This window comes from Haemaphysalis longicornis, unplaced genomic scaffold, assembly GCF_048455015.1.
Source record: "Haemaphysalis longicornis isolate Haplotype H1 unplaced genomic scaffold, Haemaphysalis longicornis Haplotype H1 scaffold_10, whole genome shotgun sequence".
Taxonomy (NCBI): Eukaryota; Metazoa; Arthropoda; class Arachnida; order Ixodida; family Ixodidae; genus Haemaphysalis; species Haemaphysalis longicornis.
The window spans coordinates 108680012-108707156 of record NW_027526204.1 but is presented as its reverse complement, the minus strand read 5'-3'; the positions used below and the strand labels follow the sequence as shown (position 1 = coordinate 108707156).

General features: G+C 47.2%; 1 pseudogene; it reads right to left on the bottom strand.

Moving 5' to 3' along the window:
* Window positions 1-173: 173 nt before the first annotated feature.
* On the bottom strand, window positions 174-18939 carry LOC144160013 (calcium-activated chloride channel regulator 3A-1-like; annotated as a pseudogene).
* Between the last annotated feature and the right edge of the window lie 8206 nt (window positions 18940-27145).

Here is a 27145-nt window from a genome sequence, read left to right as displayed (position 1 = left end):
GTAAAGGATAAAATTGCTTCTAACATTTCAGGGGGTTCCGTTCCGTGTCGCAGCTTTGCGTGTGATAAATGGATTTTGCTCCGTCTGCTTGCCGTCCAAGTGCACCCAACAAACCCTGGAGTTGGTCGTTGGTACAAAGTCGTTGCGATTTATCAACGGAATCCACCGATATCTCAACTCGGTCTGCGTAGGGAAGCGATGCCGGAAAAACACGCCGCAACAGCACTGCATTTTCTCCAGGCAGTGTCGTGCACATGCGTGCTGTCAGCGACTGTTTCTCGCTTTGTCTGATTGTTCAATAACCCACCACCGCGCAGTGCTGACCAAGCGACGTTTGCGCCTTCAACGGCATCGCAGCATTGGCTAAAACAGTTGAAAGTTTCGCAAAAACTAAGCACACGGTGCGAAATACTCCTGAACTACGCAGCGGAGCACACCGCGCCGAGCGATGTTAACAGCCCAGCGCGCTCAGGCAACGCTGGTCGGCCGCCGAGAGAACTGGTTTGAGAGTATTTTCCTCCTTTCCCGGCTGCTTATGGAAAATGGTGTATAGGAAAAACGGCGGCGCCAGCGGCTTTCCGTTCTTTTCGCGCCCGTTCGCGCTTCTGTTCGGGCTGACGCTTCTTCCGTTTCCGCTCTTCCTCCAAGCGAACGATATGCGTCCGTCCCACAGCGAGTTGAGTTAACACCTGGAAGGGCTCGACCTTTATTCTAGCGGACACACACGTGGGTGCCCATTTCGCTGCCCATTCTTAGGCATCTTATTGTCTGAGCAACCCACCATCCCAGCCCCAAACCGCTCGACTGCGGAGGACAGCTGACAGGGGCATTGAGCGATGAGACTCCCACGTTTAAATCCCCCCCCCCCCCCAACACAACGGGTACGTCACCGGTAGTGCCATTAAGCCCTGCTGTGCGTGCATGCCCACTCCCTCTACACCCAACCCGTGCACGCCTGTACCAGCAACCCGCGATAGATATATAATTAGGCGTGAAATACACCGGTGATGGGAGAGAGAAAGACTTTATATGCGGCAGAACAGAATAAAAATGTTCTTATCCTTGCTCTAGAAGGACTATGACTAGCTGGTCAACGAGCGCCGCCGGCGCGACAATGTCGCTCGCGATGGCTTTCAAGCTCAAGAAGAATTATGTGATCACGCCGGCGTTCTTACGGAGCAAGTTGCTTCCACCGGCAATTACCCGCAGCTATAGTGAGCGAGCTGGAATTTGAGGCGGCAACCGGCGCGGCTACATTCTCGGCGGCGGCGGTGGCGACGGTTTTCGAGCGTTTTCACACCCACTTGCGTTGCTGTTGATTCTCCGCAATAATTCTGATAACGGTGCTATGACCGGTGTCAGCCGACTGCGCAACATGTGAAAGAAGCCTTGGTGGTGGCGAAGGGAATAGCTGTTGTGATAACCGTTGTGGAAGAGGTGTCGGCGGTGGCGGGGAGGAGCCCGGAGCGGCGCCGAGTAAGTCAGTTTCACCGGAATGAAAACTGTGAGCGAGAGACAAATACTGCTCCGCAGTAAAAAAAAAGAAGCTCTGCAACATCCAGCATTGAAATATGTTAGACGTGTTGAAGGCGTTGTTTATCGCCTTCCTCTGAAATGTGGAAAGCTTTACGTTGGCCGTACAGCACAGTGCCGTAACATTAGTTCGCGTGAACATGCAAATAATTTACGCCGGGGATGCATTGAGGGCCACTTAGACGCCCACTGCAAAGATTGCAAAGAAGGTGCTTGCAGTCCGTTATTTGAAAAATGTGAGGTACTTGTCAAATTGAAGGACCGGCACACTAGACTGCACAATACTAAGTGCATCAGCGTGCCATCTTCGCACCTTTAGGCCAGAGAAATTGAATTTCTTGGGTTTCCTGGCGGAGGGGTTGATGACGCGTGTCTGAGCCTGCCGAATTTTAGATCGTGTGACTTTCCCCCTCTTTTTTTTTTTTTGTTCTTTCTACTTGTTTGTGCAGATTGATCTATTCATGGCGTGCTTATAAGAGAGTGTCATTGTAATGAACTTTAGTTGTAGTAGCCCACTTTTGTCGTGTATTTTCGCAGTCCCCATGTATTCTTCGCGCTGTACTCCACGAACCATGGAATACCAACCAGGCCATTCTATAACGCTATAAAATCAACTGCCAAGGCAGATTTGCGGAAGAGCTGTCTTGTGTCATTCGTGGGGCTACAGCAAGCCTTATAAACCGTTACGTTTCCGCCGACACTGCGTTCTTATAGGCTGTCTGTCATCCGCTTGCGCCTGATAAAATAAAAACGTAGCGTTACCTCATTTTGCACTTTCTCGTACCTCAAAGACCCTAAATAAAAGCTTAGTTTGAACTTAATGAATGTGTAGCCACTTATTTTCCTACCAATGCCAGCAGCGTGATAAAATGAAGAGTACATATTGTCATGCTTCAGGTTAACTATCAATTCGGCTTGCTGATCCGCCGCGGTGGCTCAGTGACTAAGGCGTTGCGCTGCTCAGCACGAGGTCGCGGGTTCGATTCCCGGCCGCGGTGGGCGCTTTTCCGATGGAGGCGAGAAGCAGAAACGCCCGTGTGTACGATATTTCGGCGCACGCTAAAGATTCCCAGGGGGTCAAAATTAATTCGGAGCTCTCCACTATGGCGCGCCTCATCGCCTGCGTTGCGTCGGTGGGTTAAACCATACAATCAATCAATTCGGCTTGCGTGATTAAGTACTGAAATGACATTCACGTACCCTTTGAAGTCGTCGTTCCCGCTGATCACTTCCCACGTCGACCTCTGTTGGCAGAGGGCGTTCTGCTTGTTAGGGGCCAGCGGATTATGGCTGTGAAGGTTGTTGGCCGCGTCACAAAAGTGACTCACCTGTAAAAATAGCAAAGCCAGGAAAAAGAAACTGCAGCTTCATCGGGAATCGAAGTTTTTGAATTAAAAATAGATATTGAACGGTCAGAATAATTGCCTATATTATAAAATGAAAACAAATGAGTTGGTATGTCACAAACCCACCATGCACAAGTGGAAACTAAAAAGGGCCTCCAAAAAAACTTTTATCAAAAACCACATGACGGTAGTGTTGTATTAGTGCTTAAACAATTTATACATACGTCTTACTAGCAATTTTATCTTGGCCAGTTTGAGCTGCCTGTGCTTCTCATAAGTGGTAGCTTCCAGCAGGAGAAGTATTTATTTTGCTCCTTAGTGCTTCAAGGGCCATTCACACAAAATACAAGATGTTTTTCTCAAAAGATTTCGTGTTTTGTAGTGCTCCCAGCGCTTGTCCGGAAGCAAACGATGCGTTATTCACTGAGAAATTAATCAATTGAGGTTAAAAGTTCGATTCTCCCGTTTTCCTGCCGTGTGTAATGACATCACAAGAGCAGGTTTACAATCTAAACCTACAAAAAAAAAAACTAAGCTGTAGACCATGTTTACCGTTAGCAAACCCAGACGCCGCCACTATACCGCGTCGAGCCGTTTTCTGTCTTTGCTTTGTTTTTGACCCTATCCGTACCTGGCTTGTTTTTGTTAAAGTAGAAAATTTGTTTCGTGAAACACGGTGTTCGCTTGAAAAATACGGTCCCGTAAGACCCCCTCGCTTAGGCCAATCGGTCAGTGTCGTCTGAGACTACCCCAAAGCCCCGAAGCCCTGTGCAGCTAAGACAAGCATAGTGCGCACAGTACCGACAGCAGTATGCATCGGTACTTCTATGTTTACGTGTATTTTCGTAACTTACATTGTTTGTCCCACCATTCTTACCGCAATAAAAAGGATGCGCCCTAAATTTAAGCGCAGATAACTTGTGGGGCAATCTTATAAGCCGTGCCTAGTTTGCGTTTGCTTTTGCCGGCCTCAGCCAATCACACAGTAAGCTTTCGACATCATAGGTTCTGTTGCGGGAAATGAGCTAGTGGCTCGCATGGCCATTCCCTTTTGTCCTAATTATGTAGCTTATTTGAGCGAAGTTTACGTTAAAAGTGGTGTCAGTATGATATTAAAGAGGCAGTCTTTGGAATTGACCAGACTTGCATTTTGTCTTCATGGCCGCTTTAAAAATGGACACGGTTAACGGGGCAATGAAGACAAAACTCTGCAAGACGTTGATTTAACCAAAAAGGAGCAAGAGGTACTGAAACACTTTCAAATTTTGCGGGGCAGTGACGTAATATGGGCAAGAGAGACGTGATACGGGCCAGAACTAACGCATTGTTATTATTAGAGAGTTTTAGTTTGGCGTTTTTACGCTTCGCTCCGCTCCGGGTAGCCCCGCTAAGCTGCAGCGGAGCGGCGAGCGATTTTCTCGTTTTAGTTACGCGTAATGCGCAGCGGACCGGTCCTTTCTAGAGTTCCTGTATGTAGCTCCCGCAGCTCCCTGCGGGAGCTATATACAGGAACTCTAGTCCTTTCGGACTAGCAGCGCCATCTGACCAAGTTTGGCGTAATGAAACAGAACCGAAAACAAGTAAAACCTGTACGTATAGCTTATTTGTTTATTAAGTATTGACACGTGCAATCGTATTGCGTTACTGGTCAATTACAACGAATGAAAGTAAATTTTCGACTTGACGATAGCCACACAATAGCCAACAAAGTTGCGTTCCAGATCCATTCGAATCCTTTTCGACGGCAACGATCCAACGCGGCGTTTTGTCGCAGTGAACTCTTTTAAATCGGTTCGCAGTCGCCACTTCTCGCAGCAAGCACAAGCCCTCGTCGATGCAGAACCGCTCTCGCGGTTTGCGCGTCAAACAAGCGCCTGAAGCCGCGGCGCTCGTCGCACGCGTGGCAGCCATCTTAGAATAAGCAAAGTCGTCGCACGCGCGCGAGAGGGCTGCCGCATCGCCCCGCCGCGCTAGCGGAGAGGGCCGCGACGGTCCGCTCAGGCTGCGTTATAGCGGACCGTTCTTCTCGCTCCGCTAGCCCGCTTAGCCACTAAGCGGAGAGCGCATGCGCAGTCGCACTCCCGCTCCGCTTAGCTGCTGAGCGGTGCGTAAAAACGCCAAACTAAAAGTCTCTATTCTCTTTACTGCATGTTTGTGTAGAAGTCTCCTCCATCCGCAATCCACATCCACATCCATCCACATCTACATCCACATCCACAGGCGTCCACCACAATCGCCCAGTCATGTTTCTTGGTGGTGGCTTGGGTCGACCGCTGCCAATCGCACGGACATGTTTTTGTGACGTCATAGAAAAATCGCCAAAAAGTATCTGGAGAGTCGCCACTGCTACATTTGTTTTCCTTAATATATCTCTTACTTGACGTTTGCGACAAAATTGGTCTCATTGTAATCAGGGCAAAGCACTTTTTTTGAAGCCCCAAACTTGTATTTTGTCTTCGCGTCCCTAAATAAACACTCAACAAGAAACAATGTACCTTTTTCCAGTAGCACTCTGCGCATGCGCTACCATCGCTCCCAGTGACCGATCCGCCATTCTTGGGGGCAAAATGTAAACAAAACGACGCCATATTGGATTAGCCAGTTGCGGACGTCGTCCCAGCAAAGTGCTGCTCCGTCTTTTGAGCCCTGAAAGCGGCCGACAGATAGGGCTACGGCTGCCATCGAAAAATTTATCTGCCACAAAAACCGCGATGGCGCCTGGTACGGCTTTCTCAATTGCGCAGGGCAGGGGAAAAAAGGGGGCGTGTTCTTCTATAATCCCGCAAGTGTGGTTCGGGTGGCCGCCGCAAGAGGGCTACGCTACTGGAAAAATGTCCATTGACCGCACCTCCAGAGAGGAGAATGCATTTTCTACACGCCGTCTGGAAAGCAAGTAAACATAACGCGTTTTACTCGTCTGGCTGATCTGAAAAATTTGTAACGCGGGCTTGCTAACTTGCAACACCAAACTGTGCAGTGATCACTGAAATAAAAAAGCACAAGAATACCCTCACATTTGCAATGTAGGGCATGAACATAACGGAGGACTCGACGAGTGTCCCTCTTGGCTGGTAGATAGTAATCACGCAGTCTTCCGTGAAGCGACATTTCTTGTCCAACTTGCATCTGGGGCCTTTCTTAGGTTTCGCCGCGAACTTGAGCCGACTTGAGCATACGTTGAGGGCAACCTGAGGAGATGAATAGCCATTTGAGTGAAACAAAAAATCCCGAGCCATCTCCACTAACGTGAAACCTGGGGAAGTGCGAATTAATCTTCGCGCCTTGACGTTTTTGCCAACGGATATTAAATGGTTGAGGGGTTTCTTTGTCTCGTGCCTCGTGTCTTTGAAGCACGAAGCGTTCTAGCACGGGGCGTTGGAAAACGAGTGTCGCGGTGGTCTCTTCTAATACGCGTTACGCAGCGTTCCAGCGCGAGGCGTACACGTGTGTCCGGTGTCTTTTTAATACGCCTTACGTGCTAGCTTCAGGCGTTAGTGAACGTCCCGGTGTTTTTGTACCGTGATTACATAAGACGACGGTTACGAAAACGACATCAGACGCCGACAGCCCGAACCCCTATGCGGCTTCGCCCCTAAAAATGCAGAAATTTAGATAATTTTCTACTAGGGCGTAGTATTCCTATAAAGCTTGTCTAAAGTGTGAGTTCTCTACAACCAAATAGGGCTTGGCCAATTATGCAAATTTAGAGTCTCCTATATATATTTGTAGTGTCATACGGCTATGAAGTGCTTTACGTCTCTCATTACGTTTTTTTTTTTTTTCAGAAGATGCAAGGGCATCTTCGGAAAAGGAATGTTTCCAACATTCTTCTGCTAGCTTTTTGTGTTTAGTTTTCGTATTTTTGGGAGATGTACAAGACCCATTTTTATTTGGTCAGATTATACTTGTAAACATTTTATTTTTGTATATTTTATATTTCGTGTATTTTAAACTTTCGTTCGACCAATTATCTCCTCTTGCGCTGTTGTAACGCCTAAAGGTGTTACTTCCACCAAATCTCCATTTTTATGAAAATGCAGGGCGTTGCTTGTGTAATTTTGGGTGTTTGCTCGCAGCCATCAAGCTCGCAGACGATCGCTTATTTCACTGTCGCAGCTTGTCGCATAGCCACCGCACAGCCCTCTGTAAGCACAGAGTTTCTTTCTAAATAAACCAGAGCCCCTAAATAAGCTACGCTCTAGTGGCTATAATATGCACAAGAGAGGAACTTGGCGCTAGCGTCTATGCGGCTCACATGAAGGCCATCTGTGCCGTCATTGGCCGCCATTATACCATGCCCCTGCCTTAAATCCGACATTGACTTGGATTGAACTGTTTAAGTGGCCTTAAATTCAAATACAACGCTGCACAAACGCACAGAAGAGTGTGTAATTATATATACATAAAACAACACATGCTGTTTTGAAGCGACAGAAATAAAAAAGTAAACCGTGTTATTTTTACTGAGAGTCTGCGAGAAAGGTTATGGCCATGATTCTGCAGTCCAAGCTGGCAGCTAACAATAATGAAAATTTTTTGGGAGAAACTCATTAAAGACTTGTTTTCAAGACATTTTGCATAACAGATTGTTGGAAAAGCTCAGAAAGGTTTTATGCTCGTACCTATGAAAACGAGCACCTCACCTTCACGGTATTTGCGTTCGTGTTTTCGTAACAGACCGTCTGCTACAACTTTCCCAGTGGCAAGTTACCCGCTCTGTCAAGATGTCCGGGCAATATTAACATATATACGGCTACTGCAAAAACGAACCGGGAAGCGCACTCTCCCTACCACAAACTAATCTGTCGTCATTGCGGGCTGTACTTGTCTAAATATGTACTAATAAGCGTCCGCCCGCACCAGTCTCCCACTTGCTGATAATGAAGCACAGCTGTCTTAGCCATGGAGCTTCACACAATAATAACTAGAGAGAAATCTGGCACTAGTGTTAACGCGAACACCGAGATGGTGCTTGCGCTTTGATGGGAACGATGGGTGATAAAGGAACCGGATTGCGTAGGATTGAAACGTGCTTATTACTGCGCATATCATGTTTTTATCAGAAATTCACTTATTGCGCGGTTCGCTATTTAAAAAAAAATTGTGGTTGATTCCGCTGTCATAGGAATCGGTAAAACACGAAAGGGAAATGTGCAGCGAAATCTGCAGCTCAGAATGATTTGCGGGACGGCGGCTGTCTTGTGGGTGTGCTTGGGGAGCGACGTCCTGCTGGAGGTTCGCTTTGGCAAAGGTGCACTGGCGTCATTTCCGTGACGGATATGACACCAGTGAAATCTTGGTGTATCCTGGGATAAAGCACTTCCGTGTGAAAATATAAAACCCGAAAACGAACCCTAAGCATAACGCACTCTTTGATTCTAGAAGTAGCTTCCCCGCAAGAAGACCCTATGTGCAGAGGTGCACCCTTTACAGGCCGCTTGCTTCGTTGTACTGGCGTCACTTCCGTACGGGTATGACGTCACTCAAATGCTTGTGTACCCCGGAATAAAACACTTTCGTGTTAAAATTACTCTGTGCACAAAAAATTTAGATCCTAAAAATTCGTCTCAAAATAAATAAAACGGCGTGTTTGGATAAAAAGCAGACCGGAGTCAAAGAGGTTTGCGGAGTATGTTTGCCATTTGCCGCCAACTACAGCGGCACGCGGCCTTCTTTAAAATATATTTGTAAAAGTTTCAGCGCTTGCAGTTTTCCTTCTTAAGAAAAGTTTTGTGCTCCTACAAAAGAAAGGAACTGTTTGCTTTTAGAGAAGTTATTTCGGCCTGAATTGGTAACACGGGGACACTCATCAAGCTGCATTGCTATCGGCCGCCGGCCCGATTGATCTATGCCGTAGGAGCCGGAGTTCGAACCAAAAATCGTGGCTGTCCCAAGCAGTTCGCAATCTTCGTCAGCTTCGAAAATACATTTCGCTGCCGAATGAGCGCCGTCAACTCTGTATTCACAGGCGAATTCTCCGCATACAGCGCCGTTATTTGTGTTTTCGTGCTCGCTGTGCCGGCAATGGTTCGATAACCCACTCGATTTGCAACTTTGGTTATAGAACATTTCGATTCAGCGCGGCGAGAGAGTGCGTGGAACGTTCTGTTCAAGGAGAAACGTATTTTTGAACGCTTCTTCCCAACACGCCGCATAGGCAAAGGCGTTCATACAAGACCACGACGAAAATGAAACTGGATGCACCATAGTATTTTCCGTGAAGCCATCGAGTACCAATCCGAATCCACTTCTACCAAATCACGTACACCGCGGCGGACGACCGCAGTGCCAAATTGCTCGCTAGTTATTATTGTATGAAACTCTATGGTCGTAACATGAACTAATGGAGCTAATTTCTAGTTTCCAAGCGAAGCGAGTTTCGGCCATTTCGGCCGGAGCGGCTACCTCGTAGACATAGCACGGCGTAGTGTAGACAGCAAACCAAATAAGACACTTAAAGGGACACTGAAGTGATTTGTAAACATTGCGGGATTACTAGCGCAAATTGTAGTTCGGAGTCCGTAGGCATTGTTTCGACCACTCTGGCCGCGTTTACGCGAATTTATTTAGTAGAAAAATCAATTCGAAAATGCTGTCCTCCTCTGTTTACGCTCGCCCATTTTCTGTGGCGTTTTCGTGTGACGTCAGCAGGAGATGAGCTGGAAAATGGCTGCGCTACTGCACGGTTCGCCGACCAGCCGACCTACCCATCGAGTCAGTCGGCCTAGCGTTTCGTCCGCCGGCCGCCGACGGGTCGTCGCTATTCGCTCGCTCAATTGAAACTAAGCCACAACACCTTTGTGAATGAAAGAATGTGCCTTTCCTTACTTTGTTAGTTTGTACACTGTGTCAAACTCAGAGTCCGGGTCGCTCCACACAAGCGCTGCACAAGTGCACATGCGACGCTTCGCTGACTTTACGCTAGTAGGAAAATCTAAGGCCAATTGAAGGCGGGAGAAGAGTCAGCGAAGTCAATATAGGTACTAAGAAAATTAATTCACCTGAAACTTTTACCGTACAGCGCAAAACTAGGGAGCAGGAAGCACTTTTTGCGCTGGGTAAACAAGCACAGCGGTCAGCAGCACGACCGCACATCTGCGAACGCTTTTCCGTCAAAGAAATGCAATTGCTAGACGTGAGATATTGTGGAAGTTTGGGGGACACTTATTGCAGGAGTGATATACAACAAATAGTCACATAAAGTACTTAAAATGCTTAAAATAAATAAAAGTGTAAACTGGTCATACATTATAAACCTTATATATCCCATCAAGCCAGCGCCGGCTCGTGGCCTAGCGGTCTGAGGCGCGGGAATTTGTTTTGAAAGTCGCAAGTTCGAATCCCCCAGGGTACATGTTTTTTTTTTTGTAAGTTGATTTTTTCGTATGCGGCCGATGTTTTCTGAACTGAGTTCACCATTTTTGGGCCGTAACGTTCACTGCTCCACGAGCGAGATCGCAGAACGCGCGCATACAGACAATGACGCGCTAGCGAGTTTTCGTTGGCGTGCTGTTGCCATAAGCACCGACTGCTTGCGGGCAGTGGGCCCAGGCCTGAATCAGCACACCCTTGGCCTGGTGCGAACTAGCTTTTTACGAACAGACATGAGTGAGGCAAGCTCCAAATATGCGGGAAAAGCGCATGGCATTTGAGAGTCTGCGGTGACGCGGAGGGCGTTCATCCACTGCGTAGGCCTCGTCTAGTGATTTCTACGATTCCAAGCCGCCCTGGGAGGTTTATCTTAGACATTTGACAGCCGACAACATGGCAGAAGCGCGGTACGGCGATAATTGAGAAATCGAGAATGCCCATCCAACAACGCCATCAGATGTCAAGCATGTTGTTTTACAGAACCGAAACCGAAACCGAAACTTTTGATTGCTAACCTTGGGCATCGTCCAATCACGGTGCCCCCCCTCCTGACGTCACAGCCTTTAGTTGGTGCGGCCGCCGCAAACCGCGCATAGTAGTTTTTCTTCTTTCGCGCTTTGTAAAATAATTACCGATTTGTCAACCAGATAAACGATGAATAGTGTGTTAATTTGAGCCAGTCTACACAGTGCAAGCAAAAACGGGAGCTTGACAAATTCACTTCAGTGTCCCTTTAAGAATCCTATAGACATGCCAAGCCAGCAGCTGTAGTCTTCCCATAACACCATAGCTCTCACGTCGATATGGATTCCCAGGCGCAGTTTCCTCTCTACTATACTTACTAAGAAACTCTATCTCTGCCAGAGGCGGAATACTTCTTGAGGCATTTCGAACGGGCCAACATTACTTCTTGTCCTGTTCTGCAGGCGAGCCAACAAGAAGCAGATGGCCGGTGAAATCACATTTGAACTGCCAAAATCGTCTGCGCCGAGAAGCCGCGGCTCAACGCAGTAGCTCCTCCGCGCTTGCGTTGCGTCACATCTGGGTATCCACTTCTCGCTCAGAACGGAAACTTTTGAAACGGACAAAAAACGGACAAAACGCCAAAATACCGCCGCTGGAAGTGCTGCCGCTAGCCAAAGCAAAGCGAGGGGTAAATCGCATACGCAGGAAGAACCCTCATGGGCTCCATGCTGAATTTGACTTCTGACGTTAGATCGCTCGAAAAAGGACCAGCTTGGCTCGGACGCGCAGCCCTAAGCATTCACAAGCACAGAGCGGCCTACGGCTGTGTAGTGTTTTCCAGGTTTGCTGCGATGAATTGTGTTGGGAATTTTGGAGGCCGTTATCGCGCCACTTTCCCTTTTGCATCGTAGCGGTGTAACAAAGGTGCTAACTGCTGATAGATGGCGCGAAAAGCTTTGGTTTCCCTCGCTTGCGCATTTCAATACCATCGCATTATCGGGGACCCGGCGTGGCAGTACGTTGTATGTGCCACATTGTTGTAATGAATTTTATGGTACGTTTTTGTCTTCTTCTGGTCATTGGAAAATAATTACGTTGCAGGACCACGGATTTTGGGGGCGGGTGCTGGAAGAACGGAACATTCTCACCCTCACGTCCCTACAGTGACTTGCTGCGGCAGCGAGCGAGTGCCAGCGTGTACGCATCTCACACGGTACGGCGGACGTGAGTGAATCGAGAAAGAGAGGGAGAGTAAACTTTATTTTGCAAAAATTAGTAGCGGCTTAGCCAGCTAACCTTGTATATGCAAAGCAAAATCTTGGCTTGGTCCGGTTGAGTCTTAGTTTTGCTTGGTTAACCTTTGATGTACACCCTTTGTTAAAGTTTTGTGGGTCAATCCTAAGCCTTCTCGACCACAAAGAATTCAAAGAATCGGCTGTACCTTTAAACGTTGCAAAATATTTTAGTGCAGTAAGAAAGAAAGGTGTTTTCTTCAGCTTTCCTGCATAAAAAGTTTCACCCTCGTTCGGGACGTGAGCTGGTACATTGAATTTTTTGCAGCCTCCGCGTTTCCGGCTTGGCCCATAAAATTTTGACAAAGACTAAGACTGTACCTGTATTGCCGACCACGGCTCGAAGCCGTTCGGTCCCGTGCAACGCTCACAGAAGGAGACCCGGCCTCGCTTCCATTCTGGGCGAAGGCGGCGCAATATGAGTCACATAGCCCGAGACGACGCAGCGGCGCATGCGTGGGAGGCCGCGGGTTTGGTCGGCCGCCGATCAGCTGAGCGGCCACGCCCGTAGCGGCCGCCGCCGCTAAGTGAGTAGAACGACGTAAAACTGGGCATTGTGATCAGCGCCGCCTGAGGGCCCGGCGAATCACGCGTAGCGCGTAGAGGAGTGTAGCTGAGGGTGTGTCGCCGGTCAAAAGGTTAACTTGCGCATCCTCCCAAAACCGCCGGACGAAGGCTGTAAAGCTTTGTGTAAAAAAAAGAGAGAGAGAGAGAGAGAGCACGTGGTTGGACGCTAGACGCGACGTCCGGACAGCCCGGCACCTAACAGACGCACGCACGCAGCGCGGGTAGGCGAAGGCGGAGAGAACTACCGCTTGACTGCAATGTGGCGGTGTGCACTTCCAGTGTGTTTTTCCTATTTTATTTTTTGCGACTAGGCTTTCCAATTATCACGCGACGCTACCTCCTAAGGATTCTTTCCTCCATAAATAGCCCCAATGTCGGCAACGTTTGTTTTCGAAGACTTCAGTTCGTGCCTACTGTGGTGCTCCTATCGGAGACATTCCAGGGATTCACTCGAACTCAATCTCCTTTAACACGCCCTTCTTTCAAGAGGCTGAAACTTGCTTGTGAATGCTCGAGCTGTAGCGGTAAAAAAAAATTGTTTGGCTGCGTTGTCATATCTGCCGCTTGTGGTAAGGAAAGCTATCAATTACAGTTTGCGACTGCAGCGGGCGTTCAGAGTAATTTCCGGTAACTGTTTATACACACTTCGTTCCTGCTCCGACCGCCCGAAAGAGTCCAGATTGGCAGGTTCCAACAGGTTTCAGTACCCATGATTTCCTTTTAGTTATTCTGCCATTGTCCTGATTCGTGAGTTAGCATGTGGTTGATTTATCTTTTTCTGTCAAGGCGATTTGGGTAGTTAGGTCACAGCAGAACTATCCTTCTACGAAGGGAAGTTTGACGCCCACCTAAATGCAGCCATACGGCTACGAAGGAAAGCTATACAGCTTTCTTAGAAACTTCGCAGTTAAGGAAAATTCGTCCTGGTCAAGGATTCGAACCTGGGACCACCGCTTAACCAGAGCAGTCGCTCTACGAACTGATCAATCCAGGAGGCTAGTTGAATTGTAGCGCGAGAGCCAATTGATCAACAGCTCGAAGTCAAACTTTCATTCATAGAAACTTACTCCACCTTGGGGATTTCCCCTCAATATGACTGATTACAACTGAATGATTAGAACTGAAGGATATATCCTTCACCTGCCTTTGCTAAGCTGAATTTTCTTTTCCCTCAGTTGACATTTTCCAACTGCCTTGTGAATTTTTTTCATTGAAGGCTACTTTTTAGCTCTTTTCAAGAATTTACTCGTATGGTGCATTCGCTTTGTATCCGGACAAACGCTGACACTCACCTTTCGATTACTAGTGCAGTAGGTGAGGGGATACATTCTGTCATCCTGGCTTCCGTATTCGTCAAACACGCCGTACCGGAAGTGCGCCCATTCGTGCACGAAGACGTAAGCTGAAACGTGCATTACAGGGTCAGACGCGACACTTCGCTGTGCTCCACATACCGACAATATGTTCTTTGCGAAAAGAAAATGTATAGCCTAGACCAATGAAACGCTGCACTCTTATATATGTTCCGGCTTCCAGAGGTAGACCTTTGAGGCTGAACTAATTCGAAAGTAAATAAGTTCGTCCCGTTTTGCCGCAGGCCATTTTATGCCACCTGCGGTGGAATTCAAAGCATTGTTTATTTTATGTCCGTTACAAGTTCTCCACATCAAGGGAACTCTGATTAACTGAGTGCAGACGAGAAGCAAGTTACGCAATACTAGAAATGCGGGTGGTGCTTTCTCTCCAGTAATACAGGGTAAAAGCCTCGAAAGTCCGTCCATCTCGCGTCTTCAAGCTGCTGTCGAACTGGATATTGTAGCGTAAGCTACACTGGCCGAGGTTGAGCAGTTTCGCGTGGACCTTGGATGGCCGCGCTGCGAGAGCGCGAGGAACATTGGATTAGATTGTATTGGATTAGATTGTATTGGATTGGAAATCCAATCCAATTGGAGCACGGGTGTGTAGAGGATAGGGTCTGCACATTCGCCGGTCTGCGCAATCTAGAGGAGTGACGTCATAGGCGCGGCAGACGCACTGGCGCCGGCGCGAGTGCGCCAGTGCGTCTGCTTTTACTTGAAAACCTTTTTACTTGTAAGTTTTTGTCTCAACACCACAACTGAAACCGAGCAATGCGCGAACGCTGTTCACAGGGGCTCTGACCTCTCAGACCTCTTTATTTTTCCGGTGGGATTCGCTACCGCATGCTAAAGCTCACTCAAAAGGCGGTTTTCTTCCCAGGAAGAATATATGGCTGCTTCACCTAACCGGTGTATGGTCCAAGGAGCGACAATTTCGGCATTATCATTAATTTTTGGTTTGGTTTGTCGAACATTCTGTATGATGCTACCTCTGCGAAATATTGTGGTTGGACACAGCACCGAAAAAAATGAGAAAACTGCAAGGATGGAATGCGGTGCGAACAAGATCCGTGAAGCAGTTTTTGTCTTTTTTTTAGTTTGCGCAGTGCTTCAATCCAGAAAACTCCAGAGGAGTACAGAAACACTCACGCCAGTGGAAAATTAAATTTGTGATGATTTTCAAGGACTGCGGCCATGCGTCATATGGTCAGTGTCTTCCCTCCTGCACTCAAAGGATGTCAACCCAGGTATAGGGTCCTGTGGCGAAAACTCACAGCAAGCACAGACAATTAGCGGGGCAGGCAAACAGGATAGCCAAAATAGGATGGTTAACTACGGCATCAAGTTGTAAACGCAATATTGGTCGTGTATGGAAACATTACCGCATGGAATTACGAATTACGCGGGCCAGGCGCAGATTGTGACTTGTGGATACAGTTGTTGGCAGAGATAATTTGGTTTCGTAGAATTACCAGAAATTGATGTCGAACACGAATGGATTCGCACTGCAAACTCTTGCAGACGTGAAAACAGGGACAAAAACGACTACCTAGAAAGAGCAGGTAGACTTCCAACTGTGGCTATAGGGCCGAGCAATTTACCCGTACCATATTTGGAACGTGCACGCGAAAGCGTTATTTGGGTAGCATTCCGTGACTCCCCCGTGACCCCTAGGAGAGCCCGGAAGTAACGCCTTCTTAGCAAGGCGGAAAGAACGGTAGTCTCTAGGTGCGTTCCAATTTCCTCTTTAGATGGCCTCGTTGGTGTTTTCGCGAAGAGTCCGACATGTTAAGCCCGTTCTAATTCGAACGAAACAGTCAATGAAGGCTGCTTCGAGGAGGCAGCATGGAAGTCAGTAACGATGCAGACTACCATCCTGTCTAAACTACTGACGCCAGCGCCACCTTTTTGTGTACCAATGGTGTAACAAATTAACTTGTTATTTTATTGAAATATTTATTATAGTTTACGAGTGGTGAAGATGCTTTTGTTTAATTTTAAATCACTTAATGTTTGTAATAATAACGGTAATATTTACGAAACGTGCGGCTTCCGTATCTCAACAGTCTGCTACAAAGTTGTCGTCTGCGTTGGTTATGAACCTGCCTACCAAGCTGTCCGCGAATCGGAACGCAGCCTTTTTGGGGTGCCCACCGGATGTTAGGCCTAATGATCCGTTTGAAGTCTTGCGTCGAAAACCGCCACCCGAAGCTTGACGCGCAATGAGTTTCACGTTGTTATGCACACAACAGGCTAAAAGTTAATGCTACTGACCGTTAAGCATCCGCCTGACAAGGGTGACTGGCGAAGTTACTAAGGAGGGGTAAAGGAGACAATGACGGATATACGCCCAGAAAACCACAACATCTTCCGGGTTTGCAGCGGACGCTGGGCTGAACGTTTTGCTTTGGGATCTTACTTCCTAACTGGTACACGCTGCTTGATAATGTGTTTTCCGTCGGTTTGCCCCGTTTTTAAGACTAAAGCGTTGGCTACCAAATGTTAAGCCTAAATAAGGGCGACTGGTTGGTGCTCTTAGTCGCAATAACGTGGAGGAGCTAAACACACACAAAAAAGAGGACGATTGCGCTAGCGCGCCAACATTGTAAGATTCACATAAGCGCAGAAGCCTTATGCAACTTTTCTTGTACACGAAGACGCCGCTAAAATTGAAAAGCGAAACTCCGAAACAAATCACGCGCTTTCTTAATGGAGCACTGACACGAAATGTCTGTGTTACGTTTTTTCGCTGTTATGGGTGCCTGCAAGCCCAGCAATTAGAACGCCACATTAAACGGTCGGCCGCAGCGTAAATAATTATTTACAGCCTTGTGTATTCGTGCCAGTTTCGGTTTCGACAAAACGAACACCGAGGGGCCGCCTCGGGGGAGACTGGCCGTGCTGTCCACCATCTCCATGCGCCCGGGGAGCTTGCCGTCAGTCTCAAAACTCGCAGTGTTGCGCACGCCGGCGCAGCGCGCACCAACCGCAGACAGCGCGTTGGCCACGTCACGTGGGTCCTCACGTCGGCAGTTTGAGGCAAGTAGGAGGAGATGGCGTCATGCTAATGGCGATTGCGAAACGGTATCTGTTCTGAGCTTTCTTGTGCGCGCAGACAGTAAAATGGATTTAAATTATGTAATACTGAACGGTTTCTGTAGACACTTGATGGGAGATACCGCCATACACACAAAAAAAATCTTTTACATAGTTATCTCAGCTTTGAATTTCGTATGAGTACTCCTTAAGACGAAAATTTTCGCACGCAAAAAAAAGATGGACTATCGTGGTGCCGAATTGAATTAAAACAAAAACCTAAAATCCACCGAGAGTGAGAAATTCCAACTTGCCTGAGGGCAGCGTAGCACTCGCCGACGGGTTTTTCGCTTGGGCCAGGAATCCTGGTGTAAGCAGGATGAAATCACCGGCCTCTCCGCACTCTTTCACTTGCTTTGTAAACGGCCTGTCGCCGCGAGCTTTGGTGGGTACATCGACGCGTACGTCACTCTTCTCGAACAAAGACTCAGACACTGGTAGTGCGCTGGTCCTCTTGGGCCACGTGTAGGGTAGCTCGATGGTCACTTTCTTGAAGTACACTCGTCCATTGGTGGCTTGGTGGAGGAACTCAGACGACGACTTGAAAAGGGACTGCACGTTTGGGAACATTCGAAAGCTGGAGCACGGTCATCACGTACTGCAATTTCTGGTGCGCGACCTGAAAGCATGAGAGTCTGAACTAGCAGGAGTTGGTGCATAGCTGGGTGGGACCGCCGCAACACGGGACACAGGGCCTGTCTTCTTATTCTATGGCTCTTCATAGCGTTGTCCCACCTTGACCTGTGCCCGAAAGCCTTTTAACAGCCCGAACTATGACAATGCCACTCGCTTACTGACCAATAAAGGGGGCACTTTGAACCCTCCCAGAACAGTAAAAAGCAGGTCGAGGTAATAACGAAATGCTCTAGAAGTCTTGATCACTAAATGTGTCAGTCCTCATCCGCACTGTACTGCAAGGATGAACATTCCCGTGTCGTCTCAAGATCTGTCCCTTTCTTTAAAGTTACACCTGCCGATTGGCCGCTGCAACGGCTTTCCACATTATCGTGTATTTTTTAAGTACTTAAAAAATACACGATTCTGCACGAAAAAAGCACGAATCTGCTTTGTGAACTATCCCACAGCCGCCGAACATTCCAAAGTTATGCGGATGCACTGGCCGCATTCACGGCGCTATTCTTGGAAGAACATTTCATATGCTGCGACATACCAGACCGATTACATGCGGGGAGAGGGGGGGGGGGAGAATGGGTGCACGAAAAACACGTGACTCCTGTTTTGGTGTATTGCATGTTCTTCCAGTAAACTGGTTCAATTACTAAAGCCCTAAAGTCTCGGTTGCACACTCACACGTTCCATCTGCCTTTTGGCTAGTTCAACTCTCATTCCCTCCGCCTTATTCCGCTTTGCAGTGCTTATTTTGCGTCTCACATTAGGTACGACCGTGAACATTAAGCTATGCTGGTCGACTGGGCGGTGACGGCTGCGTGATTTCACGGCCTTCTCGACATGGGAGGCTGACCACAGCCCTTCCATTGCCCCTTTGGTCTATAAACCACGCTTGTTCGTCATCGCATTTTCATGCTTCTTTGCATACTAGAATTAAAAGACGCACGGTATGTTGCAAATTCATTGTTGATTCGTGAGCAAGGATGTCCCTATTTCCCAACGCGCCGACACGGGGTATATAACGCTCGACGCTACAAGAGCCAAGCGGCGTCACGTGAGGTTTAAAAACCTCAAAACGTACTCTTAACCACCCGGGTTCCCCCAAAATGCGGGTCCCGCGCTCACTTTGATGTTTTCAATGATTGACTCGTTGTGCGGGATGTTCTTGTTAATGGAGACGAGGACGTCTTCGTAGCCGCCGTCTGTGCGGTCGATTTCTAGAGATGACGCAGTGCTCAGAAAGCACAGCAACGCACTCGCGACGATCAGCATCCTTGCCATGGTGCTCATGCTGGGAGGAGACGAGGAGGCAGGGGTGGTTGGGAGCAGCTGAAGGTCGTGGCGCCGTAACTACGCAGAGTAAATTGGAAAAGTGTACAGCTAAAATGATCCGGCAAATTGAAAAGTGCAATTTACTGCACAATTTAGAATCCTATTGATTGGCCGGTTAATAATTATGCAGCTATTTACGCAATAACTAACGGTTCATTTAGATGGGGTGGCGATTAAAACGCGATGAATTGAATCAGTTGGTTTATACATCCATCGGTTGCTCATGTTTTGAAGAAAGAAGGGCTCGTTGTTTTCACTTCGATATTGGAACGTTTTGAAATTTTGACTACAAACGGAAAGTCAACAGTCTCTATGGAAGCTATGATCGCAACAAGGTATTTATTACAATTGATATTGTACTATCATAACAAGTATGTCACAGTTTATTACTGCCGGTTACTTTATTGCTTTGCGTACAATTAACATCATGCTACTAGGAATAATAGCGCACGTAGATGCAAATGTTTTCAAAATTATTAGTAAGATTATTGAGTGTTCAGAATTCACACATTGCAGTGAAGTTATCAATTTTGAGCGGTGATTACAAATGCCGGATATGTCTCCACTTCGTGCTTAAAATAGCAATAATATTGGCCACTACAATAAGAGTTCGTATCTTTAACGCGTTGTTGTTGCTAATATGGCATTAACGCGGTTCAAACTCTCTATCGTCCAATAGGGACATTTACTGCTAGCAGTATATGTGTAACCCCCCCCCTCTTGTTTTCATTCCGGTGAAGCCGCTTTACTCAGTGCCGCTCCGGGAATCCTCTCCACCGCCGAACCTTCATTTAAAACTTGTATTGCCCTTTAAACCACCGATGTTTCTTTCTTTCTCATGCCCGTGCATTCGTCCGGTGGGGTGCGCCTCCTCTCCCTCCGCGTGCGCAGGCGCAGTCGGGTCCCGGTCAACACGGTAGCTACGTAAACGACCGAACAGACGGAGTACAAAACTCTCTGGTAAGATGCCTACGACGGGAAGGGAAACTGTCAGCCAGAAGTTTGCCCGGTAAAATAAAACTAGAACACTTCCACGCTTTAACTCACTTTGGCAGGGACGCATGTCGTGGGGCGGACGCATGTTATTCACCTATAACAACCTCCTACGACAGCGCCGTAGGGTGAAGGTATGCATTTATTTAAGCAAATAAGCAAGGCCACGACGTCTGCAGCCCAGCCAGGTGCGTGCGCGATCACACGAGGCGTTCAGCACTGACCATCGAGACTTGCGAAGGAAGCAGGCCGCAAGCCTGCCGAAGAGAGAGGGCGCCAGCGTGACGAAAGACAGTTTTATGCCAGCGAACCGAAGGAAATCTCCCACCCCGCTGCATGGAAATTGAAATGACTTTCCACACAAAACCGAAAACCGAAACGATTTTTTTTTCGGTTTCGCTGCTGAATGAAATAATAAATGATGGTCCCGTTTTCGTTCCGTTCCGACACCCTGAGGCAAATAAGCCTACCAAGGACTGCTAGTTGACTGAACAAAATGCAGTGAAATGTTCTGTCATGTTATTGCACAGTGTGTACTAAGTAAAGACAGTACGTGGGAAAATATCACGCTTAACTCCAGACTATGTCCATACTGTAGCGAGGCGCCAACTCAAAAATACGATAGTGGTGGTGAAAGGACAAATATAAGATTGAACGGCGAACTTGTTTCTCAGAAAATATGAACGCCCTAGCGCCGCTGCCACCGAGTTCTGTCTCGGTCGCCGCGTGTCAAGCCGTAATGGCGGCGACCCCTTAGGCCAGTGGTGTCAATAAACATTTCTCTCTCTCTCTCTCTCTCTCTCTCTCTCTCTCTCTCTCTCTCTCTCTCTCTCTCTCTCTCTCTTTCTCTCTCTCTCTCTTGTTCCGCTGCAGCACGTGCCGTGGTTGGGTATGCGCTGCGCTCCACGCGGCATCTTTTTAGGGGCCAATACCCTCAAGGGCTGGGGCTGTTGGCGTCTCCTGTTGTCGTCGTCGTCGTAATCGTTATCTGGTGTAGTTGCGGTACTAGAACACCGGAAAACTCGTTTATGCCTCGCGCTATAATGTAACGCGTACTGAAAAACACCGAGACAGTCTTTTACGCTTCTCGCTAGAGAGCTTTGTGCTTCAAAGAGAGGAGTCTTTTACAGCAAAGCTTTGCACCTCTACCCCCAACGGTTTCATCGCCGTTGGCAAAAACTACACGGCACCAAGAATACACTTGTACACTGCATGGTTCGCCCCTCACCAGGATCTGGCCCGGGATTTTTTTTTTAAGTGCGGGGACATAAAGTCGTAAGCCCATAGGAATGTCAACAGCTGAGTCCTTTCTAAAATGCTGTAGTTGCTGCAAAGCCCTGTTTAGAAGATCGTTGAAAAAACATTTATTCTCAAAATGGGCAAGTGCTCCTTTCGCACCCCTCTTCTGAATCCCATAGTGCAGTTATGTGTTTTTTTTTTTTCAAGTGAATTGTTTTGCTGTAAACCGTTCTTTTAAGTCAATTCTACGCATTATTGATGGCAATAAGTTTGTATTGCTATCTTTTAGTTTGCTTTACACGAATAAGGATCAAATGTACCGTGGTGCGGTCTCCGGAATAAGCCTTAACACTACCCCGTGGTCTGGTCCACAGAATAATGCTGGACATCACCCTGTGCTCATTATCACCGTCATCCACTGGTCCACCGAAAAGGAACTTCCCCGAAAGATGGCGCCAAAAGAGAACTACCCTATTCGGGTCGCCGTACTGTCGCGGTGGAGACGTTTTGGTACGTATGGGAGCCTAAAATATGTCAGCGAATGACTATGCAATCGTCTCGAAATTTGTTGGGTGAGTGGGTATATGCGTCGCGAACCGATGTCGGTTTATATATTGCATCATTGGCCGCCCGTAGTCGCCAATTTCGAGCTTGGTCGTGTTGTGGCAACGACATACACGCGTTCACACAGGCAGTATTAGTATTCACTACTTTTTTTTTTTTTTGGTCAAACTGTGAGCGCGATTCAACAAGGACGACAGAAAGACGACAAACGCAAGCGCTTGTTGAATCGTGGTCTACGTTTGACCAAATATGCGCTAACTTGCCCAATAGTGTGTTCTACTGTATTCCATTCCGTTATTCCGATCGAAGTCTAAACATTAATAACCGCAAAAAAAAAGAAAAGAAAAATGAAAATGCTGCACTATCAGGCGCAGGGACTTTTTTATGTTAGCATTGTTTGCCGAGTACCCCCACAGATAGGACCGTGAAACGCCCCGCATTTCTACAAAAATGCAGATATCGTGGAAGTTCCTCCTTTAATCGCCATAATAGCGTAAATGAAGATAACTGCTCGTACGAAATTTTGGAAACCTAAAAAATCATACAACTATTTAAAAATGCGTAAAATGGCGAAACGTGATACGACCTGCATTTCCACAATAAAGGAGATTTCGCAAAAGTTCCACTTGTAATCGTTATAATAGCGTAAATGGGGATCATTGGTCGATCGAGATTTTCAAAAACTAAAAAAGTAAGAAAGATATAAAATAATAACGGAAGATGGCGAACCGTGTAACACCCTGCATTTCCACAATAAGCAGATTTTGCGAATGTTCCAAAGGTAATCGTTAGAATAACGTAAGTGGAGATAATTCGTCTGACAAAATTTGAAAAATTAGAAAATAGGGAGAATATAAAAAATTACGAAAAATGGCGAAACGTCATACGCCCTGAATTTCCTCAATAATGCGGATTTCGCAAAAGTTCTCCTTGTAATCGTTATAATAGCGTAAATAAAACTATAAATAAACTATAAATCGTTATAGTAGCGTAAATAAAACTTATAGTTGGTCGAACGAAATTTTGAAAAACTAAAAAATGAGAAATATATTACAAAATTCCTATAAACGGCGTAACGCGATACGCCCTGCATTTCAAAAATACTGCAGATTTAGCGAGTGTTTCACCTGTAGTCGTTATAATAGCGTGCATGGAGATAATCGGTCAAACAAAATTTTTGAAAATCCAAAAAAATAAGGAAAACTTAAAATACTGACGGAAAATGGCTAACCGTGTAAAGCCCTGCATTTTCACAATAATGAAGATTCCGCGAAAGTTTCACCTGTAGTCGTTATAATAGCGTAAATGGAGGTAACTGGTCGGACAGGACTTAGAAAAAAAAAATTGGCTGGAAAAAAACTGATACTCAAGACAGGCAACATCAGAATGCTACGCATTAGTAGCTAATTCTCTAAATTTCTGCAAAACATTTTTAACCTGCGCCGTGCAATCGATCCCCACCCACTTTTCCCGAAACTTCTACGCGACCCTGCGTTTATCAATTTGGTGGCTTCAACCGCAACTCATATTACGAGTGTTCTCGGAAGAGTAGTATGAGTTTTGCGGCCTTAAATTCCCGTTTCGTTCGAACCTGCACATTGCTGCAAAAAACATTAATTCTTTGTGATGGCATTACTGGCTGGTAACAGGGACTCGCGTTGCAAACATGAGACAGGCGACGAAAACGGAGGCGAACATTTACCCGGCCGGAACAAATTAACGAGGGTGGCGTTACGGCGGCAACGAAAATACAGTAATAAAGTGTATCCTCGAGACACAAATTTTGGCGAGGGCGGCGAAAAAATACGTTTCGAGTTCCGATTCCAAACATGCCGGTTATAGATAAACGTCTCACGTACGTTCTCTGGTTCCAGACGATGCTGAAGCGTTGGAACGTCCTACAACTGCAGCCTGGCTGGATTTCAAGGCGCGCTCGCGACGACTTCGGGACACCACCGCTACTGCGAAGCAAACATCTGGCAGACAGCCTCAGAAGCGGTGGTCTTTCGACACGTCTTTTTTGTTGGTTAGGGTCAGAAGAATGACTAATACCCAGGGGGATTGGTCACGAAATGGACACTAACTGTGAGAAAGAAACTGTGCTCAGGAATAAAAGAAATATATATAATCTTTCCACGCAGAATTTCTCGCAATAGTCTTGGCCCTTCGTAAGCTTGGTTCCTCGAAACGACAGGCAATAATTCTCGCGGATTCATTTTCTGTTTTTTTTTCCCTTACTTCTTCAACTTCATCCCCCCTACGTCGAGTCCTTGCTTCTTTATCGCCTTCCTCCCTTCGTGAACTTCGTTTGGTCTGGGTACCTGGACATGCAGGTATCTGGCTTAACGAATCGGCTGATGCTCTGGTGGGAATGGCATTGGGCGGTCCAGTAGTGGAGGTTCTGCAGCCCATTTCCCTCATAACTTCGGCTGTGCTTACTTCAAAGTCTGCCTGATTCTGCTTACGAAGACTCGGAGCTCGAGTACCTCCTGTACTCATGGAAGTGCAGCATAAGCCAGTCGCGAGCTTGCGAAGTCAGCTTCACTAGCTTTCGCTGTCGCGTGCCAAATTTAAATTATTACTTGCACCGCTCTAATCTGGCCCTGTCGCCGTTATGCGCCTTTTGCAAAGAACCAGAAACAGTCGACCATTTCTTCTTCTCCTGCCGATGGTTCTCCTCGACGAGACGAAGATACTTAGAAAGTACATGCAGCCGGCTAAACCTCCCGCTGTCTACTACAGTTATTTTGTCATTCGGGGCGAAGGAACTGGGATTCTGCCACGGGGATCTTTGCAGTGCGTTGCACTCATTCATCCTGGAATCAGGCCGTCTGCCGTGCTAGACATCATTTAGCCCTACTGGATTCCCTTCTGGAAAATATGCGCGCCCAGCTCACTGCTTCGTCTGTACCACTTTCTTTTCGTGTTTCTTACTTACAATTTTCTTAAAATGGTTTTCGTTTTTACCTTTTTTGTTTCTTTCTTTCTCTAATCTCCTTACTTTTATTTCTCTAGTCATCTACTGCTAATCCATCCTAATAATTAAATATTTTTTCTTTCCCTACAAAAATTACCTCATTTCTTTCGGTAAGGCGCCCATTTCCTGGCCAATCCCCCTGAGTGGGTACGCGCCATTTCACTGGAACCACCACCACCACCACAAAGAATGCATTTGAAGTTAGCTCTGCAGACGGCCACATCCAGAAATGAATGAGTGTACAGCGCAGCAAAGATCCCCGCGGCAGAAACCCAGGACTTTCGCCCTGAATGATACTATTAGAGGAACAGGCAATGGGTGGGCCAATTGATTAAAAGTGTTTTCCAGGTATCTTTTTCGAATAGAGGTGAACCGCCGGCAGAAGAGGAAAAAATCTTCTATTGTCTCTAACTCGTTACAACGAAGTTTCATTTTACGGCCTCGTTCTATCCGGTACTAAATTAGTACTTTGAGGTCCTCCCAAGTTTCAGCAAGTGAGTTAGGCCCGGCCAATCCCCCCTTGTGGGTACGTGTCAAAAACTTTGAGGGTATCATCATCATCATCATAAAAATGCACAAAGGGGTGAGAGGATGGAGCCAGATCCGAGCGGTGAAAAAAATAATTTAAATTTGGTACGCCACAGCGAAAGTTAGGCTGACTTCACATTCTCGGGATTGGCTAATCCTGCACTTCTATGAGTATACCGAGGGGCTCAAGCTCTGAACCTACGCACGCAGATTCAGCCATGCATTGTAGGAGGCCTAATCTACGAAAACGTACCGCGCTGAGGAAATGTATGGGCGGTGGGATTTCCATCACTGGGCCATCCAGTGCAAGACCCGCCAAAGTGTCTGCCGATGCGTTAACTCAGATGCCAGAGTGTCCAGGCACCCACACCAAACGAAGTTCCCGTAATAATGTAGGCAATAAATAATTAGCGGCTGGACGTAAAGGAGTTGTGTTTGGGGGTGAAAAAGCATTACAAACTATATATATTATGCTGGGTCTGATCCCTTGTTTTAGTGTGAGCGTGTGGGTATCTTTATACGCGTAACTGTTTGAGGAGTTCATTGAGGGAGTATGGAATGGCAATCTGCCTTACACGGCATTGCCAATGGCCGAACTGTTATTGTACCGACAATTAGAGACATAAATTTCTGTCTTTTATTTTGGGCCAGTACTAAATTCAAGACCACTGCAGGGAAGCAACTATAAGCTACAATGGCCACATGAAAACCACAAAATCACTCACATGGAACTGTGCACTCTTTGGATTGCAAATGCCTATCAATTCGGCCCACTTTACAGTTATATTTGTGAGTGGTATAATTAACTGCAGCACCCACTCAACCAATGGCTGGCGTGAAGCACATCCAGCAGGCGTTCCTAAAGATGTGAAAACATGGCCGCATATTTCAAACGGAATACCAAAACTTACTTTGTTGACGCAAATACGCCCAGAGATTCACAGAGTAAAATGGCGCAATGCTATTGGCGGCGAGGGCCACCACTGGAGGGGCCGGCGCTGGGATCGTTTTGGCGTCACTTTTAGGATCCCCGTTCCTACCAAGCTGCGTAGTTGGCTTGCAGCGCGTGACATTTCGTTTAGGACGCGCTTCTAAGTGCATTTTCGTGCTAATTTTTGGCGTTTGAAGTTAATTATCAGTGCTTGAAGCATAGTTTGACCTCATGGGGACTTTATAACCTTGGCAGGCTGCCCGCAAACGACTTAAGCGTGGTTGTGTATACAGACGTATGCAACCGAACCCGGTGTAAGCGTAAGCTGCGGCTCGTTTCCCCGATGAAGGTTTAGCTCGGCTACGACGATCACCGAGCTAAATTTCTAGATTTCGGTGCCGTTCTCAAGAAATAAGTGAAGCAGGAAATCACGAAGCGTTCACTGCTCGCATAAATGCCCCGCACACAAGTCCGCCGTGCCTGCCCGCCAGCGGCTCGAACCCAACGCTGTTCGAACCGACGTAGGTCGCGACAGCAACACCTTGTTGTCGCTATTTAAAATCACACTGATCGCGGAAAAGGAGTTCCACATTCGCGAAAGTGGATGTTAGTGTGGTGAAAAATCGTGCTACTTAGTGTCATCAGCTGTGATTTTCAAGGCGATGCTCAAATATCTGCCGCGATCTATGCCGACATGCCGCGGATGTCGGGCCCGCGCCGCCGGCCCGTTCGTTCTCGCATGGTGCGGCGAGCGGCCGAAGGGTGGCGATCGGCCGAGGCGGTGGCAGGTATCTTGATCATCGATCCCTTAAATGGCAGTCACCACGGATACAAACTTCCACATACGAGAAAAGGGGTGACAGCGCGGTGAAAAGTTGTGTTAGGGACTGTCATTCGCGACTGTAACGGTAGCGGCGATGAAA